General features: G+C 35.9%; 1 protein-coding gene and 1 non-coding gene across 2 annotated transcripts in view; both read right to left on the bottom strand.

Annotated features, from left to right (window-relative positions):
- Positions 1-18,423, bottom strand: part of LOC124169577 (zwei Ig domain protein zig-8) — a 196,179-nt gene that overhangs the window by 167,978 nt on the left and 9,778 nt on the right. The window lies entirely within an intron of this gene.
- Trnad-guc lies at positions 3,259-3,330 on the bottom strand. The gene has a single exon. It is a non-coding gene; the product is annotated as a tRNA-Asp (tRNA).

The following is an 18,423-nucleotide window of genomic DNA, read 5'->3' on the forward strand; positions in this document are numbered from 1 at the left end:
TTTGTTACAGCCAAAGAACACAGTTGAAATGTTGAGATATAAATACATGGCATATACTTTTATAAACATCAATCACTGTATCTCATCATATTTTCAGCGTCGACCTCTATTTGCCTTACGTAAATACTAATAATTGTACTAAATTAATTTACTTATCGATATTGAATCGATTTCCAAAAATGTATTCTTGAGGAAAAATTTACGATGATATTACGGTCACTTATAACTATTGAAATACTTCTGTTACAAATTATATACAGCATTGGAAAGGTAAACTAACAAATATGTAGTCCTCAACAGAAGTTCAATTTCAGGCTATTGAAAAGTTTTATTGAATCTAAAGAATGCAGAAAATAAATTATGTAAACTATTTATTTGCTTCTAATCACTTCTCAAAATTTTCAGCAAATGTGTACCGCGCATTAGTTTCTAACACAGTTTACAGTATATTTTTGTTTTTATATCTGTGGGAAAAAAAACACATCTTCCTACTTTTTTCTATTTTTCTCCTCATCCTTTTCTCAGGCTCATTTTACGCATATTCCTCTATTTTTCAAGTCTCTAGAGATCATGTTCAATATCGATCTAATTTTACTGTATGGAAAAGTTAACGATCGAGTTATCTCACGAAGAAAACTTCTTTGCAATGTAATAGTGAATTAGAATACCTACGTATAACAAATGCACTGATGTCAGCAGTGTTTGGAAAATGAATGAAAATGTCCATGGACCATCTCCTGATGTTTCTGCTTGTATGATAGGTGCTGCCTATTTTATCTAATGTGGCTACACCTCCTTCAGTGCAGTTATAAAAGGTCAATATTTCCGGTTTTCTTTTATTATCTGTTCGTCTTGGATTCATTGATAGAAATAGCTGTGTGAATTGTTGGCGAAAAAATTACATTCTTTGACCATTTTACGACGCAGGAAACTAGAGCTTTTTTCTTCCTAAACCAAAATAAGCTGCTATTTTCTTCTTTCTTTTACTTATACGACTTTCAGTGCTAAATCTCTTTTATTTTTTGCGCACTGTTCCCGCAACCATCAAATTATTGCTTAGAATTTCATGTGCTTGCGGAATATTATTGAATCAGTAGTTCAAACAATGTTCCTCCCGTTTCTGTTTACAAAAGAAAACGTTCGCTTTAACTCCTCTTTCAGACTGCTATCTACAAAAAATGGACCCTCTGGTTGCCACCCTAAATAGGTACATCTTAAAATACAATCGAATTTGCCAATGCAAAACTTTTGATGCTATATTTTTCGGGGTTGGAAGGTAAATATTGCCTATGTGAACATCTCCTTTGAAAAGGAATCAATTGCTCATCAGCTTTTTCTCATGGCCCAATTCTATAATGTTGCCGTGTATTGCGAGCAAACATCTCAAATACATCTCTACTTCGTGCTAATTTGCCACTTTTCATTTTCTCTACTCTAGCAGTCACGTTGTCGAAACGAAAAGATAAAGGGGAAAAGAGAAATATGTCATAGCTCATGGAGGAATAACATATTTCCAATCCTAATCCATTGTGGTTCCAAAACAATAAAAAATTCAGCCACACGGTATTATTTGGCTAAAAGTAAAATACTATTCAGGAACACTAATTCTTTCCTGTCTGTTTCACTATCTCTTTTACGAGAATAATTTTCAGTGACTTTCTCTACCTCAATATTAGTGCAATTTACAATTTTCTCTACCATTCTTTCAATGAACATCATACGAAAACAAAACATTTGAGTTTTGAATCCAATTTATTTTGCTAATAAGTCCACTCCTCTCAGTAACACTGCTACAATATTATGTTCTTATGTTTGGTCTTGATCCCTGCGTATTACACGTTTCAACTCCATACTTCCCAACGTACATAAGCTCCCTTCCCTTTTACAAAAGTTAATCATCTCTGCACTGTTGTTCAGTGTAAGTGTCATGCGCAGCTATATGACACCCATCTTCTTTTTCATCAGAATCAATCTTCTTCCCTCAAAGATTCATTCAAAAGGCAAAGACTCATTCTTTTACTCTAGAGGTAGCTGACATCTAGTATGAATTGAAAACGATGAATGTGAGTATTATAAAGCCAACCTTCAATGGTAAATTCACAGAAACATGTAAATAACGACTTTTTTTGAATAACTACTGCACTAGCATAATTGAATGAAGTCTTCAAAAAATCACTTCTAAGAAATCGCATTTTCTACAAAAGTTGACGTCAGAAACAAATAAATCCTCATCCAAATTTTCAGTCAAAAGTCAAAGTATATTAGCTTTTTCCCTTTTTTTAGAAAGACTGCAGGAATCCATAGTGTACTGAATGAACGTGCTATAAGTATTGCATGATAGATTTTTCGTGGTTCAGTTCGAGAAAAATCACTGTAACATTATAAAAAAATACTAACTTTCTATTTGTTGACATAAATTTAGGCAAAAAATATACCAATAAATAAATATCTATTAATGTAAACGTAAAAAGACAACTTGAATGGCCAGTTTCAGAAAAGTAGCTATCTAATGTGATGAAAATGGATGAAAAACATTCCGCGGCAAACCGTAACGAGAACGGTCGCGTGGGGTGTCTGGCGCACCCCACTCTGCAGAGCTTTGACAAAAGTAATTTTTCTTAAAAACTTGCATTGATTTTATAATACTCTTTTACATGTACTCTCAGAAAGCTTAAAAAATCAGCTAGAGGAGGTTACAGGTCATTGCAGTCTCAATTGCAAGAAAAAATAGCGCTTATATAAGACTGGGGTGTCTGGGACACCCCACGCGACCACTGCCGGGTTAAAGAACTAATTTTTCCAGTAATACTCATTTTTCAACAAAAATTGAAATTATTTTTTTCTGCAAACTGTTTATTATTAAATATATATTAAAAATACGATGTGTATGAATAGAAAGTAACATCATTTATATAATAAAATATAATATGCTTTTATTTCTTTTATTTAATATGCTTTAAACCTATAATTGTTCACTATTCACATAAAAGAAACTGCCTTAAATTGTACTGACCTGTATTTTTATAGCGTGTATACTCTTCTGCACGTTCATGCACGAGCTCTTTATATTTAATGAACTTATACAGTATACACTATAGATTTTTATTTTCAATTTCAATATTTTTTGAACAAAAAGACTTTAACAGTTTATATATTAACAATATATTTACAAAGTTTATTTACTACACCTAGTCAGCCTGCTTAGTTGAAATATCCATTGTATAATTTTTTTAATTGTATGAGATTGAGAAATAAATCCTCCCCGGCGGGGAATCGAACCCCGGTCTCCCGCGTGACAGGCGGGGATACTGACCACTACACTACCGAGGATGAGATATCGAATTTTAAGACGGAAATGTAGATCTCGCTGTAGCGATCGCGGTGTCGGGTCGGTCACTCTCACGCGAATTCTATGCTTTTTCCCCATCCCGCAAAAGTGCTTAACGCCGCTAAAGAAGTTTTCACTTCAAAAACAGAATTCTCTTTCGTAAATATACCTGATGATGCCGCACAGAGGGGAAACATGTTGTAAATGTATTACAACAAGTAAACAAGTATTTACATGTAATGAAAAAGTACGAATATATAATTATCAATATAATGTTTAACTCTACCGACCGTTCGAAGCACCCGACTATCTTGTGGGCAAGCATTTAAAAAGTATTATTACCAATAGAATTAAGATATAAAATGCGAACCCAAATCTCCCAATTGCCAGTCAAGTACGCTAAAATTTTTTCATGGGAGATTTCTCTTATATACCTTTGCATCCGTGCGTATGACTGGGTAAAAAGTCACTTGCTTCATGCAGTCCTCTGAGATAAATACTTGATTAATCATTAACAAGATGTTTGACAAAGAAATATCGATGAATTTGAATGTTTTCAACACATAAAATATTTATTTACAAATAATTTTTCATCAACAAATGTATGCTTAAGACCTTGTATTTCCTGCAAACACTGTATTATGTATTTTTGAAGTGTTGGCGCCACATGTATTAGGTAATATGAGCGCCACTGAAGTATCGCGAATTTTTTTACTGCATTTATCCTCTCGTATCAAACACTTACTGCCTGCCCGACAGTAAGCTCCCGAAGCAACCGGGAAAATACACTAGCTGCAAGGAGAATTACTCTGCTTATTCCTTTACAATGTATCTGTAATTGAAGTTGTATAATTCTTTGCAATGTGAAGCAAGAGAGTGGGTGTGAAGGGAGTTTTTTCATTCTTCATTACTCTTCCGTTACAATATTTCAGGAGGTTTCCACTCCACTGCAGGAATTTAACGACTAACCGCATTAAACCCACGCATAAATACGCATAAAACAATTAAACAAGTTATCACAAGTGACATTTTCGACGTGTTTGGCAAAGATATCACATCTCTACGCCTCACGGCCATCCTGTCACATTCGTATTTATTCAAGTTATATTAAGTATGAATAACTAAAGCACGATATCATACCCGATTTTTCACTAGCATAGTAGCTAATACTCTCACATGTTTAAAAGTTGAAGCGCCCATAAAAAGTTACCTTCTCGTATATGCGAAGACCCTAAAAAGGGAATTCCAATCTGCAAAGATTTGCACGAAAATGATTGAAATACAAATGAGGTCTTCGAGCAAGGCTATTTAATATCTCTCAAGTGATTTTAACCATAAAGCTTGCATAGTATGTAGCTTATAATGAGTGTAGTGAATAATATAATGAGCTGAGTTAAATTCTTAACATCGGCTAAATTAATGAATATTACCGTGGCATTACAATGCAGATATAAGATTAAATATTATCAAAATATTTCATTTTGAAACAATGAATATTTAAACCTGGTATCCTGTTAAACTTAAAATTGAGACTTCACTATTTGAATTTATAAATTGCTTTTATAAATTTTCAATAAATTCAATCTGTAATTTTTTTAAATGAATTATCTTCGAGGGAAATTGCAGCCAAGTTGCACTGACTTCGCAAATTTTAAATTGGACAATTAGTCAATGATTATATGAGTCAGGAGGAATTCCTGCTGCTGTAATTCTTAAAATGCCGACTAATCGTATGAATTGTTTTTCATTTACCTAGCAATTATGCTCTGATTCGGAATTGTAGGCTTTTAAAATTAATAACCATCCTCTTCCTAATGAGATCCTCTTATCTCTACGAATTTCTTCATTTAATCGTATTTTCAACAATGCCTAGTAAAATTTTTACTTAACAAAAATGAAAACGCAGCTTTATTGAAGCGAAGCGGAAGAATGGACTAGAAATGTGACGGACGTGAAAGAACGCCTCGAGGTTACCATTGACAGCCTTAAGCTGTCGTCGTTTAGCGTTCTGAATAAGTGACTCCTCGCTATGCGCACCGCATCCACGCGAGGCGCTTTGAAAATAAAAGAAGAACGCACTCCGTGGAGCATGATGAGGTCACTTGATGACGACTCATCGCCAATAAATTGGCTACGTGGAGCAGAAAAGTAAGCAACCGCGCTTCGAGGTACTTAGGCAAGTGGTCATGGAAATAAACTATTTTTTATGCATTCTTCTCACATCCTCATGCACACACTAGAAAAGAGGACAATAGGTACTCATTACGACAAAGAAGTAAAGAGAGAAATAGAGAGACAGTCCTTTTGGATGCAGCCAGTACTCCAGCGAAATACTTCCTTCGTTACCGACAAGCAATAAAACCGAGGGATAAGCCGATATAGTTTTAAATAATCCACAAAAGAGGCATTGGTAGTATACCAAGTATCATCGTTATGAGACTCAAATTTGAAATTTATAGGACGAAACGGCCCAAAAGTAATTGTAGTGGATAATTGATTTCTACGCTCGTCATGGACTAGATATTTTACATTTTTTAATTCAGTTTCATCAGCAAGATACAGAATAGACAGATATAGATTTTTTCGGCATTTTACGAGAAGATATTTCTGCGTATTACAAAAAATGTCAAGTACTCTTAAAAGTAAATTTCACTTCAACAGGAAACTTTTTTATTCCCCTCTCGACAGCAACAAACGTCCAAATAGACGACGGTACTTATTACAACGGAAAATCAAGAGTGAAATAAGGAGAATCTCTACAAATGCTTGGAAAATGGAGGCCAATGGAGCCAATTTTTACGTGAAATACTTCGCAATCACCGTTGAACTGAAGAAAAAAGAATAACGAAAAAGGATATCCGAACGCTCGCTTTGGAAAGTGCGCCATTACGGCCGACGGCTAAAATGACACGTGCCTTCGCGAGCATTTCCCTTGCCTAACAAGTGCCGTAGAGGCCTTTCCACAGATTGGGGGGAGATGAATGAGGGGTTTGGCGGGTAGCGGGAGGGGTTGATGCCGGGAGGGCACTTCGGCGATCATCGGAGTTTGCACGAGTGAAGCAATGCGGGATTTCTATCCTTATTTTTTTCCTCTCCTTCACTTTCGCACGGTTCTGAGATCATTTCGAGAAGAACTGGGAAAACTGCTAAGGGCAGGAACCCGACACGGTTATTGTGTGCTGAACGAAATCAATCAACAGGTGACGGCTGGTTTTACTCCGTGTATACAACTCGAGTATAGGATCATTTTAGGTCATGTAAAAGCAAAAAAAATAACTAATAAAACCCAGCCTCTCCGATTCCTTAAACTAGGAATATACTAAGAAATTATATGTAGTGGTTTTTTAACGTATAACGACCTAAAGCTATTGTTGTATTTTTAATTAGCGAATATAGCACTGAATAAAAAGGTTTGAAAAGTATTTTTAATTTACCAACTTTGAAATCGACCACCAAATTTCATATTTTCAAGTTTGGAATAATCAATGACTCGGTTTAGCGTTAAAAATAGTTTTTATAGTTTTACAGGGGTTAATGTAAAAGTTATATTTTCCAAATTTGGAAAAATGATGTAGTTATTTATCGCGTCCATCTAATTATTAACGCCTATAATCTATAAGATACGATACGATAAAGGTAGAACATTTTAATATTTACATTCTAAAAGGGAATACAAAGTGCGTTAAAGAGGTATGAATTTTGGCTATTTCAATTCTAACGGATTATTCGAATTTTGTTTGAATGATATTGAAAAAAACTGACTTAAATATTTATCTTTTGTTTTCAATAGCCTACAAAACCTGCTTTTAAGTTGATGGTTTGAGGCGTTACTTTAGGGAATTTCTTCATATTGAATGAAAATTAAACTACGTTTTTCCACATAAAATATTTATTAGATCACTACCATGGTTTCAAGGCACTGCGTCATCATCAGGCCCATGACTGCAGAAAATTTAGACAATATTCTGCAGCCATGAACTATAAAGCTCCTTTACAAGATCAAAGGATAGATTCGCTGAATTCGTTTTTACACATAATTCGTTTCTTCAGTGCTTTTAGAGTGATTACGAAATTTTTTATTTTGATATTTATATACGACAGCGTAACAAATTAGGGAAATACAGTATACTTAAGCCAATTTGGGTTACTAAAGGTATAAATGTAATTCCAATACCGTAAGACTTTAAGAATCTTTATTCAAAAATTCTTTTTTAACACCATTTAGAAGCTTTCGTCTCTTATTAAAAATGTATGTTTTAACGTAAGACGTCCGGTACACGGCTTTAAGTCCCATTAGACGGACAGAGCGGTGTACTTGATGTAACCTCCACACAGAAATCAAGCAGAGATCGGGAATTAAATTGGTATTAATTTCGACTTATTTGAATAAAATTTAAAAAATAGCTTAAGCGTCATTCTTTGACTATAATAACTCGAAGGACTTTTTTGTTTAATAATTCAGTGTTTAAATTGTAAATTTCCTCGCTGCATTTATAGTGATGGCAATAATTATTTTTTAAACACTATTTAGTAATAACAAACGCTAAAAATGAGTAGTAATTGAATAATGATCAGAGAAAGTAACAGAAACCTCCCATGTACTAAACGAGTAAGTTTAATGGTGAAATGTAAGATGTGGTTTCTCCCTCATCAAATATACAATCGACGATTTTATATTCAAACACATTTTGCTCTCTTAATACTTTTTTCTAACTCTTCGCGCTACTGTTAAATCCAATGAATTAATTTGGATAACTTCATTTGATAAATTTGTGCTCCCTTTTTCCATACTAATTATCTACCACGTCCCATTTAGAATTCGGTTTGGTATAAATTGGAGAATGGGAGAATTCCGCTTGCATTTTGCGGAAGGCGGTAATTCAATTTGTTGGCATTATATTCGGTCAATTTTGGAGGAAATAAGTAGCGAAAATTGGCGTAAATAGGGCTAATAGCTATGATGAGAAGACTCGGAGGGTAATAATTAAAGGAAATGAGTTTTGAGCCAATGGAACCTGCGGTTTTGATGAATAAACCACACAAAATTACTTTGTAATTCACATCACGAATTGCGAAGGAAATATTATTAATAAACAGATAAAAAAGCTTAACAGATTTTTGCTCTAAAACTGAATTCACTCCAGAGTACTTGACTAAAAGATGTAAGTTACTGCCAATGTCGCATAAAGTTAAGAGTAGACCAGTTTTGCCCATTGAATGGAGCAAGTAAAATTGCCATTTACCTCCCATTAAATATGGAATTTGATTGCAAAACCTTACCTATCATTTCACAGAGATTGAAAGGTAGGCAACTATTAATTATTCAGCCGGCAAACGGTAATGAGGAAATTCAAAAGTGCAATTGTACCATAGTAATTTGGTCTAAATTAACAATGATTCCTATCTAACTACCTGCTATCGACAGGTTACCAAAACTATTACTGCACTTGCAAGATAATGAAAATAAGATCATAGAGTTCATCAAAGCTTAAATTTTGACTTGATAAACACAGTGGATTTTGAGAGAATAATTATTGCATAGTGATAAGTCTTTTTTGTCCATTATTAACTTCCAAATTGGCCCATTAAATGTCTTCATTTAGCTCAAATCTTTTAATATAGCCACTAGTGCAGCAAAATATTTATTTTTAAATTTATGGCCTACAAGTCATTAAACTTCTAAAAAGCTGAAAATTTAGTTAGTGCTCTACAACCATGAACTACAAAGCTTCTTTACTAGGTCAAAGGTTTGGTTAGATTCGCTGGGTAGACGAGTGAGGAGGTCCAAATTTGCTACATAATATTAAAATAAACCCCTCTTTTAACCAGTGGGGAGGTAATTTTGACCCTTGAGGGACATAAACCGCCATAGTGAATCCCAAATGATATTTCCCATCTTCAGAGATATCTTTTTACACGAAAATAAGGTAAATATAGTCGGATATATTTTATGCTATGTGAGCGTGCTTTCATCTTAGTGATTACACTTGACAATTTCACGCATGATTTTCACGTTTTTTTTTGCGGAAAAAATCTCTATTTCGCGTCATTTATCGCATGCATAGCGTAAATTGAGTCGGTGCGTTGCGGCTTCCCTGTCCTACGAAACTGCTTTTTGGGGACCCGGTAAAAGGTCATTTTCTCTATAATGAAAGGCCAAGGAGCTGAAATATTTGCTCTAAAATATCAATGAAAGTCCAAAGCTATACCCCATTGCAAAAAAATGAGTGCTCGCTCAAGAAAAATTTAGTTATTTACATTTTTAACGTTTTTCGTTAAATATTTCGAAATTTTAAGACAAAATAGCGACCAGAAGATATTAAACGATGTTGAAAAAAATAATTCCGATTTGTAATGCCCATCCGAGTATCCAACTTTTGCTGGGTATTACGATTCGCTCCTACAAAAAGTGGCAAAACGAGGCATTCTAATGAGTACACCTATTCCTGATCACTCAACAACCTTAGGGTGAGCTTAAGAGTCGTAGGTAACATGCAGATAGGACCTAACCGCTGATACTATCCTCGATGCCTCTCATTAGGGTACAGTGTTCCCCATCGAAAGGAGATTTGGGGTAATACCCCGGCTTTATACACCAAACACAACGTACAGGGTGTACTTCCCTAAGTTTGGAGAGATCCTATGCAGAGGGAAACCACCAAATCCATATGAAAATGACGTCATTAGGGCAGTCTCGGATAGGAGAGAAAAAGGATACGTTGTCTGTCTGATCGGATATCGAAGGAATAAGTTGGATATGCTTGCACTGCTTTCTTTATTTCAATCTCTCACTCAGTCATTCAATCTGAAGGTTGGTGTGCATATGCGAGGGTAGAGCTCACCCCGACCTAAGGCACAAGCGTGTGAATATTACACATTCAGTGTTGGGAGGCTGGTTCCTATTTCTGGGCCACTTCGCTCTTCGAGAATTTTATTTGAAGTCGCCCCAGGACTTCATCCGGGAATTGAACCCAGGCCTTCTCGATCAACAGCCAAGCACACCTCTTACAGCAAGAGTACATTTTTTGCGCCATTTCAACGTTAAGTCGACATTCGCTGGTAAATAATTTCTTTTAAAGAAATTTTGGTAAAATTCAGTTGTAATTACTATACCTATAGCGTATAATGTGACTTGGATAATCTTCTTTTTACCCTTTATAGCTTCTAAACTTATTAAAATTAAACCAATGAAAAACTAAGTTTCTTCTATTCATACCGATTAGCTAAGCAAATTCCATATTTTATCAAGTAAAACAATCTTTTTCGAAGGGCCTCTAAATTGTCCATAGTATAAACAATAAAAAAATACTAAAATTTCAACATAAAAGAATAAAAAAATTCTTTTGACAAAAGGAACGAAATCTGAGTTTGGTGACATTCGTAAAAAATCCGTAAAAGGTTCAATTATGGTCAAGGACATCAATACAACAATCGCACCATATTTAGCTCTTGTATCATGTAACTATTGCACCAAGGAAACTGAAACACAATATTAATGTAAATCGATTCACGTCAACTGATGATTTAATATAAGAAATATCCAATTTAAAGAACCTTCGGTGACCTAAACTTTTTAACGGTTTCAGAGAAACAATAGGTTGTTAACGTTATAAACTAAAGGGTGTTTAAAATATTTAAATGTTAATGGGAATTTATTTATCGCCTTTCATTTTTTTCAAAAGTAATTACGTTATTACTGATTTGTGCTGGTCCACCTTCGTATTAAGTAATAGATTACTGATAGATCAATAATAGGTATCAAAGATGAACAGATAGAGACGTTATAATAGCTAACTTCGAATTGAAAAAATAATTTTAGTACGAATAATTGATCAGAATAGAAATAGATTGAAAAGAAATTGTCACCCAACGATAAACCTCAACGTTTTACACTGAATATAAAAGAAATTTCAATGAATAATTTCATAGCCACCTATCAAAATTTATAATATTTGGCATTGGTATTTTTGCATCCAAAGAGATTTCTTACTAAATTACCTATCAAAGAGAAACAATCCTGGAAGATTATGAGGGATGAGAGGTTAGGCTTTAAAGATGATCCGTAGGCTCAGTAGCGATCAACTCTTGAGAGAGAACTTGAGGAAAGCGATCCCTTTCAAACGAAAGGTTCTTGTCTCAAGTTTCGACCTCATTAAGCATTGGGTACAGAAGTCGATCAGATTAACACTCGATACTATGTTTTCACCCGTCATTAACGTCAAGCACCACTCGGCACCCTTGAAAAACAATTGTAATTGTGTTCACCAATGTCTTATGCATCCGTGCGGCTTACATGCTTAGAGCCTTCCGTACGGTTATCACTCTTTTATATATTCTCAGGCTAAGCAAACTTAATTTTTTATTATAATTATTGCAAACATAATGGAGTTTCTGTCAAGGGAAGATGGCTCCTTAAGGAAAATCTTAGTCACAATAATTTGTGATTCTGGACGTACAATTACTCTAAATTTGCTTGAAAGCATCTTAAAATTGGTGCGAAGGCTTCCGCGGTGCGCTGGTAATATAGGCTGCATTTTCCGGGTTTCACCGCGTCGTGGTTGCGTTGGGGACAACAGTTTCTCCTGCATTCCAGCAGGCAGCTTCAGGTCCCCAACGCAACCACGACGCGGTGAAACCCTGAAAATACAGCCTACATTAGCATCTTAAAATATTAAAAAAATATATTTTTTCCCTTCTCTCCTCATTGTGGTATAACATTTGTAATTCAAGGGAGATCCAAGGGAAAAGTATTTACAAAAGACAGCGGTCATTGAGAGTTAATTGCTGTGATTTCATCTATCGTGTAGATATTGCATACATAGGAGATAAAACTTCACGGGAAAAGAGAATATTTCAAAATGCAATATTTTTCTATCTTAGCCGCGGGTCAGTTATTAAATTATATTAATCAGGGCCTACATATTTAGCATTCTTATACAGGTTCAAGGTTGGTGTCCAAAAACCTACCACAAGAAACCTTTTAACCCATTTCCGCTCTCCGGAGCTAGATGGCTACATCCTATCATGCTGAGCATATGAGGCTCTTGAAGAAATGCTGTAACTCCTTTTTATGGTGAAAATTTTCTCACATATGTAGTTGAAGCTTGCAATAACTGAATTAACTTCTTAGTTTACTGTTGAAGCAGGTCGAAATATGCTCATCGACGGAATAACACGAGCGCCTACTGTCTGTAAAACATGCAAGTATCTTAAAAGTAAACAGAAAATGGCATTACATGCATTATTTTAACTTTTCTTAATTCTAAAATATGCTCACTCTGAATATTCCTCCATTTAATTAAGGCGAATAGTTCCGTCATTAGAATCTGACCTCTTTACCCTCCAGAAAAGCTATATGAATGCGGGTCATTATGAAGAAACAAGTTGAATTATCACTATAATTTTTCAATGGATTGCTACAGATGACCATAGAAAGAATCTATCCTTGCAATTATGTGTCAATTCCATAGAGAAAATATCATTTGCTTTGACCGGGATAGGAACCCAGATCTCCCTACGTTCGGCCGAATGCTTTAGACAGTTAAATTCTTTGGAAATGTTCGCACTATACCGGACAAAGTGGTGTGGCCTGTCGAGCGTGAAATAGGGTGGTTTCCTATTATTTTTTTTATTGCAAAAATCGAAAGATTATTACTCCTGGAGTACGTATTTCACGCTTTTAGGTTTTTAAATGACGATATCTATTTTTCGCGATTAAATGAAAAGTGAAAAATTTCAAGCGCGCGAAAACGCGACGCGTAAGTAGGAATGATGGGAAAAAGTCCGTGCGACGCATTTCTGGTTCCCCCTCCCGTCTTGTGAGGTGACCTTGATCGAGGCTCTGAGCGCTGATAGGACGCAGGATGCTAGCGGGTAGCTGAGTACCTTGCTGGCTGGTAGCGCTTGGCTTAAAAAAGGTTTATTAATACCTTATCAAACGAAGAAAACTTTCCGACCTTAGCCAGTTTTAATAGGTGATTATTAAGACATGTTTCCCTGAGCTCTGTGCCTCATGCATGCATTGGTAACCTCAGACGATGTAAAACTCCTATCCTCTCGTGTAGAAACTAGGTCCCTGTGACGTCACGTGGAGTGGAATCGCATGGGCGCCAATCTGGCCTTTTTCAAATGAGGATAAAATTTGACCCTTGCCATTCGTCTAAACCGGTATTTCAAAAACCAAATAATTTGTGTATTATGAATACACTAATGGTGGGCAACCAATCGCAATCAATGCCTTTCGTATTCTTTGATGAAGGAAACTACCCTATTATCTGGAAATTTTCGCCTAATAAGTGCATTTCGGGTGACTCCGTAAAGTTTTCACTATGGCCAGTTCCGCTAGTGGCTTTAAGGTTTTCTGGGCGGAATTGGGTTAAGTACAACGAGGTAACGTGTAGTAATAAATGTATTTCGAACGGTCATGGTAAAGATTTTTAAAATATCTACCCTTTCACCTTAATCGAAATACCTTCACCGCAGAAAACCTTCAGAAATCGCCCACGTTTAACGCCCACGACCCTTGAGGATTAAGGGATTGCTGCCCACCGCTCCCAAGCGTGTGAATAGCCTCTTCTTTGTGTGGGTGTGTCCTTAAGAGTGCTGGACCATTCAGACATCGCATCCCCATCCTCTTAGGGGCGTGAGAGGACGACTTACTAATGGCGTCTCCTCGCGTCCCGATGGCTCTCCGCTGATTACGACGTTAAGACGCGAGGAAATGGAGAGGAAGTGAGCGATTTAAGCGACTTAATCCGGGGATTGGAGGGAGAAAAGAAGAGGGAACGGAATGCCCCCTTGCCTTACCCATTTCTTGTCCACGGTCACCACCCTACATCTGTCCCTCGGGCTTCTCTAAACGTGTCCAATGGTGAATTGATGAAATCATTTTTAACCGCGCAAAGTTTTTGAAAATTTCATTCGCGGAATCAAATTTTCCTGCTGCATTCTAAAATGTTGTTTAAATATATCTACATCCACAAATGACAAAACAACTTCGATATGTTTCAACCTCAGGTGGTCATTTTCAAGTCTTGATAAAGAGAATGTAAAGAGACTTGAAACTGACCTCTTGAGGTTGAAACATGTTTTGTCAAAAGAATAAGTCCGTGGAAGAAAACGAAGTCGTTTTGTCATTTGTGAAATTCAACTTCCACTAATCTATTCTAATTCCCTTACATATCCGTTCGGCAAAATACCTCCTTTAATTTATCGCTTCAGTCGGATCTGAAGTTTATAGTGGGGGTCTAATATGATGTCCTCCGTGTCGCTATTAAAGAAATATATTTTCAATTGCTCTAGCTCTTTAACCCTTTGCGGTCCATTGTTTTCAATTCAAATAGTCGGGTCCAAATTAATTTTTAGAAAAAAAGGAATTATTAATCGTATTCGTTGGGGCTTTTTAAATGTTTTACTTTGTTGTTCAAAGCAAAATTCCTGTGACTGTAATATTATACCATAGGTTCAATTAAAGAGTTCGTTATTTACAAATTATCTATGAGTTACATCTCTCGAAACATTGCCCTTGCATAACCCCTTATATAACCTCGTGGTGTTGAGCTCAACTTGACGTTGGACCTTATGCTTGTACCATGCCTGTCGAGCCAGCCTCGACGTTGGACCGCATAGGGTTAAACCTAGCGCGAATCCTCCGAGTCTCTAGCGGCTCCCACCCTAGTTCGGTTAACATATTTGCAACCCTTTCTGTTCACCCGCAGCAGTTTTTTTTCCTAATCGCGCAGATTTCTTTGTATTTTAATAAGTTTACGAATTAAGTCCTTCTGCACCAGATTCCATATGCTCGATGCATATTCAAGGTTTGGTCGGACGATTGCGGACCGTATGTGGACCGGTCCTCCCTGAATCCACTAGAAAATTGGCAAAATTTACCCTTAACGCTCCAGCGGGCGCGCTGTGGCACAAAGTGCAACATTGTGCCGCTTCGGTCTCACGTTATTAGTAGTAGTTGGTCAGTGAACCAAATGCACCAATTATTTCTTCTTTGTATCACTATGAAGATTTCTGTTTGTGATTAAAGCGCCTGGCTTCTCGAATTTCGAAATAAAAAGAATAAGTAGACCTGAAAAAGTGTTCATAAATGAGGTAAACAAACCTTAAGACATACAAACTGAGCTTTTGGCATTTCTTTAAAAGAATATAATAAAAATTTTTGAAATATAAAAGTGTTTTAAAATCTGTACTGTATGTGTAAACTATGTAAGTTCTATTAAAAATGCAAGGCAAGGGATGTACGCTTCTTAATTCGAGTTTTTGCTATTAATATCAGCGGAAAACCATGTGTTGCACTGAGTGCCACGCACGCCCGCTAGTGTCAGAGAATATGGTGCGCTTACTGGAGGGTTAAAGTAACATATTTCGACCAAAGTGCGCTAATCGTCTACATTTGATTAGAAAAGGAAACCCAAAAATTACGCAATTATGTAATGCCTACAACACAAAGATATTAACCCCTACCCTGAATGTCGAATATACTCCTGAATCTGGCTTAATTTGGGGCGATCTCAACCATCATCTATCAAAACTCATCTTCGGGTTGAGTCACTAAGTGGGTAAAGTTGATATGCTAAAACATACTCATGGTCGTCATATGAGAACTAATGTTATATTACGGAGAGCATCATCTCGGAAGGAAACCGAATATTACTGACCTCGCGAAGATAAACAAAGATGATCATAATGCTTAACTAGGGAGGGTTAATTCTGAGAAATAACGTGGAACAGGATTAAAAAGACCACCATCAATTCCTATGGTATAAGACATAGAAAACCACGAACAATTAGGTCCAGCCAAAAAAAAAAACCCTCTCTTTTAGCACACATCCCACTGCAGGAAAAAAAATGCGATTAGACTCCATCTTTAATTCTTTCGCACGCCCTCTCGAAGTAGCGCACACTGCGTGTTCAAAAATTTAGTCTACCACTCCTTACTTAAAGTCCTCACGGAAAATGAGGCAATTCACGTATTTTTTTTTCTCTTTGTTTCCGGAGAATTTAAAGCCTTAGAGTGTTTGCAGTGCCCTATCCCGTGAATGACCCGTAGGAAACTTGGGTGAAAATTTAACCCAACCACTTAACTGTAACAAACGTGGCGTTAAAAGAACTTGGCGGGCTTGAATTGCTAGAGTTTCCTCCGAAAGACTAGCGCCATTTTCATGACCCGCAGGGAGTGTTTCACTTGTTTTTTTTTTTCTAGAAATGCAAATCGTGACCTTAAAGCCTGCCGACAGTAGGTACCTGCTCTCCTCGAAGAAAAAATATACCGAAAACATTTTTTTTGTATGCGAGGCAAACAGTTCACTTTACAAGTAATAAACACTGAAAGCCTAACACGGTTAATGAAATGTAACAATTATAAGTGTGGAGCTAGTATCATAAAATGCCATCTCCTAGAAGTTATGGGTTTAACTACGAAAGTATATACGGATATTTATCAGTGTAGCTTCTTTTCAAGTTAAGCCACTAATATTTACACATCAGGCCATGTACGCTCTTTTATTAAGCCCTCATGAAATTGAATAAATAATTGAATTAAAGGATAAGACAGTATGAAATTAACGAGGCAAAAAATCTAATGCGGAATAAGACGCGATAGTTTAGGATAACATAGACACATATTAAGATATATTACAATATAAACATGAGGTATTTCATTTCCATGATTATTTTCTGTTATTAACTGATTGACCATGGTTAAAACCACTATAATCTCAACTGCATGAAAATGAGGTTCCTGGTTCCAATTGATAATTTAAAGGCGAAGTAACCAACCCACTGATTTTATTATTTTTTGCATATTCTATTTATTTTATAACCCATTAAGAGATATTATGAAAGTAAACCCGAACAAAAATTTTTAAATGCGTTTTAAATCATGTTCCCAAATGGGGACACGCCACAAAATTTTGCTATTGCTTGAAAAATAAATACAATCTTGGCCAAAAATTTAAGTTTAACAACGTAATATACATTAATATTTGAAATAAATGAGCATTTGTCACTAGATAGCGAGTTTAGAGAAAAATATCGAATAAACCGCATTCTCACTACAGAGGTGATGAAAATAACCAATTTTGAAAAGGCATAATTGACGACCAATGTAGTTGAATTGTTGCGTTTTCCTGAATATTCGTTTCCAAAGCAATCGTTTAGTTAAATCTTGAGTGCTATTTTAAACCTTCAAACCTAGAGATATTCCCCCGTTACAAATATTTTGTTAAAAATCGCACATTCATAAAAAAGTATTGCTTTAGCAAATAATACTTTCGAAAAATGGTGTTCAATTTTATTCATTGAGATAGCAATTCGTAACGATCTGGCCATAAAAAATATGAAGTATTCGCTGCATGGAAGCAGTATCTGGAACAATTAGATGGTAAAAACATTGAACTGGAATAATATATTGTGCAATATCTTCAGGAATTTGTTAAATTGGAAACGGACAACAATTTCGTAAAGGTAAGAGGTAACGTCCCAGCGCGTTGGTAGCCTTTGACAATAGCCACCCGACAAAGAAAAGACAGGTTCAGTGAGCAATCATGTACTTGGGATGCAAGCTAGACTGCTGGTGACATGTTTCGCGCACGTCTGGACTCAAATATTAGCTCAAACATCTAGGCCAAACAAGTCCTCAGAGCAAATTAGTATTGGCGAGGATAAGTGGCATGAATTCGTCCGGAAGAGTGGAGAAGGGTAAAGTTAGAAAGCACACCGGTCGAAGTCCGCGAAGAGTTTCCAGAGTAAGCCAAAGTTAACTCAATTTCATTTCCATTGAATAGGGAGTAAAAGAATGACCTCTGTCTGTGTATTATACAGTTCTAGAGAGATGTACGTGGAAACTATGAATAACTATAATAAACTCATATACATATGCTATGCAATATTTTGCACAAATACATTCGCGGTTTGAGAGGAAATATTCCAAAAAATTATTTGTGTTAAATCATAGGTGCTAATTTAAACTTTCAACCATAGAAAATTTTCCCTTGGTAGCAAATATTTTTTTAATCATAAAAAGGTATGGCTTTAGCTAATAATATTTTCGTTCATTGGTGTGAAATCTGATGCACTTAACTATT

The sequence above is a fragment of the Ischnura elegans genome, chromosome 12 (genome assembly GCF_921293095.1).
Source record: "Ischnura elegans chromosome 12, ioIscEleg1.1, whole genome shotgun sequence".
Lineage (NCBI taxonomy): Eukaryota > Metazoa > Arthropoda > Insecta > Odonata > Coenagrionidae > Ischnura > Ischnura elegans.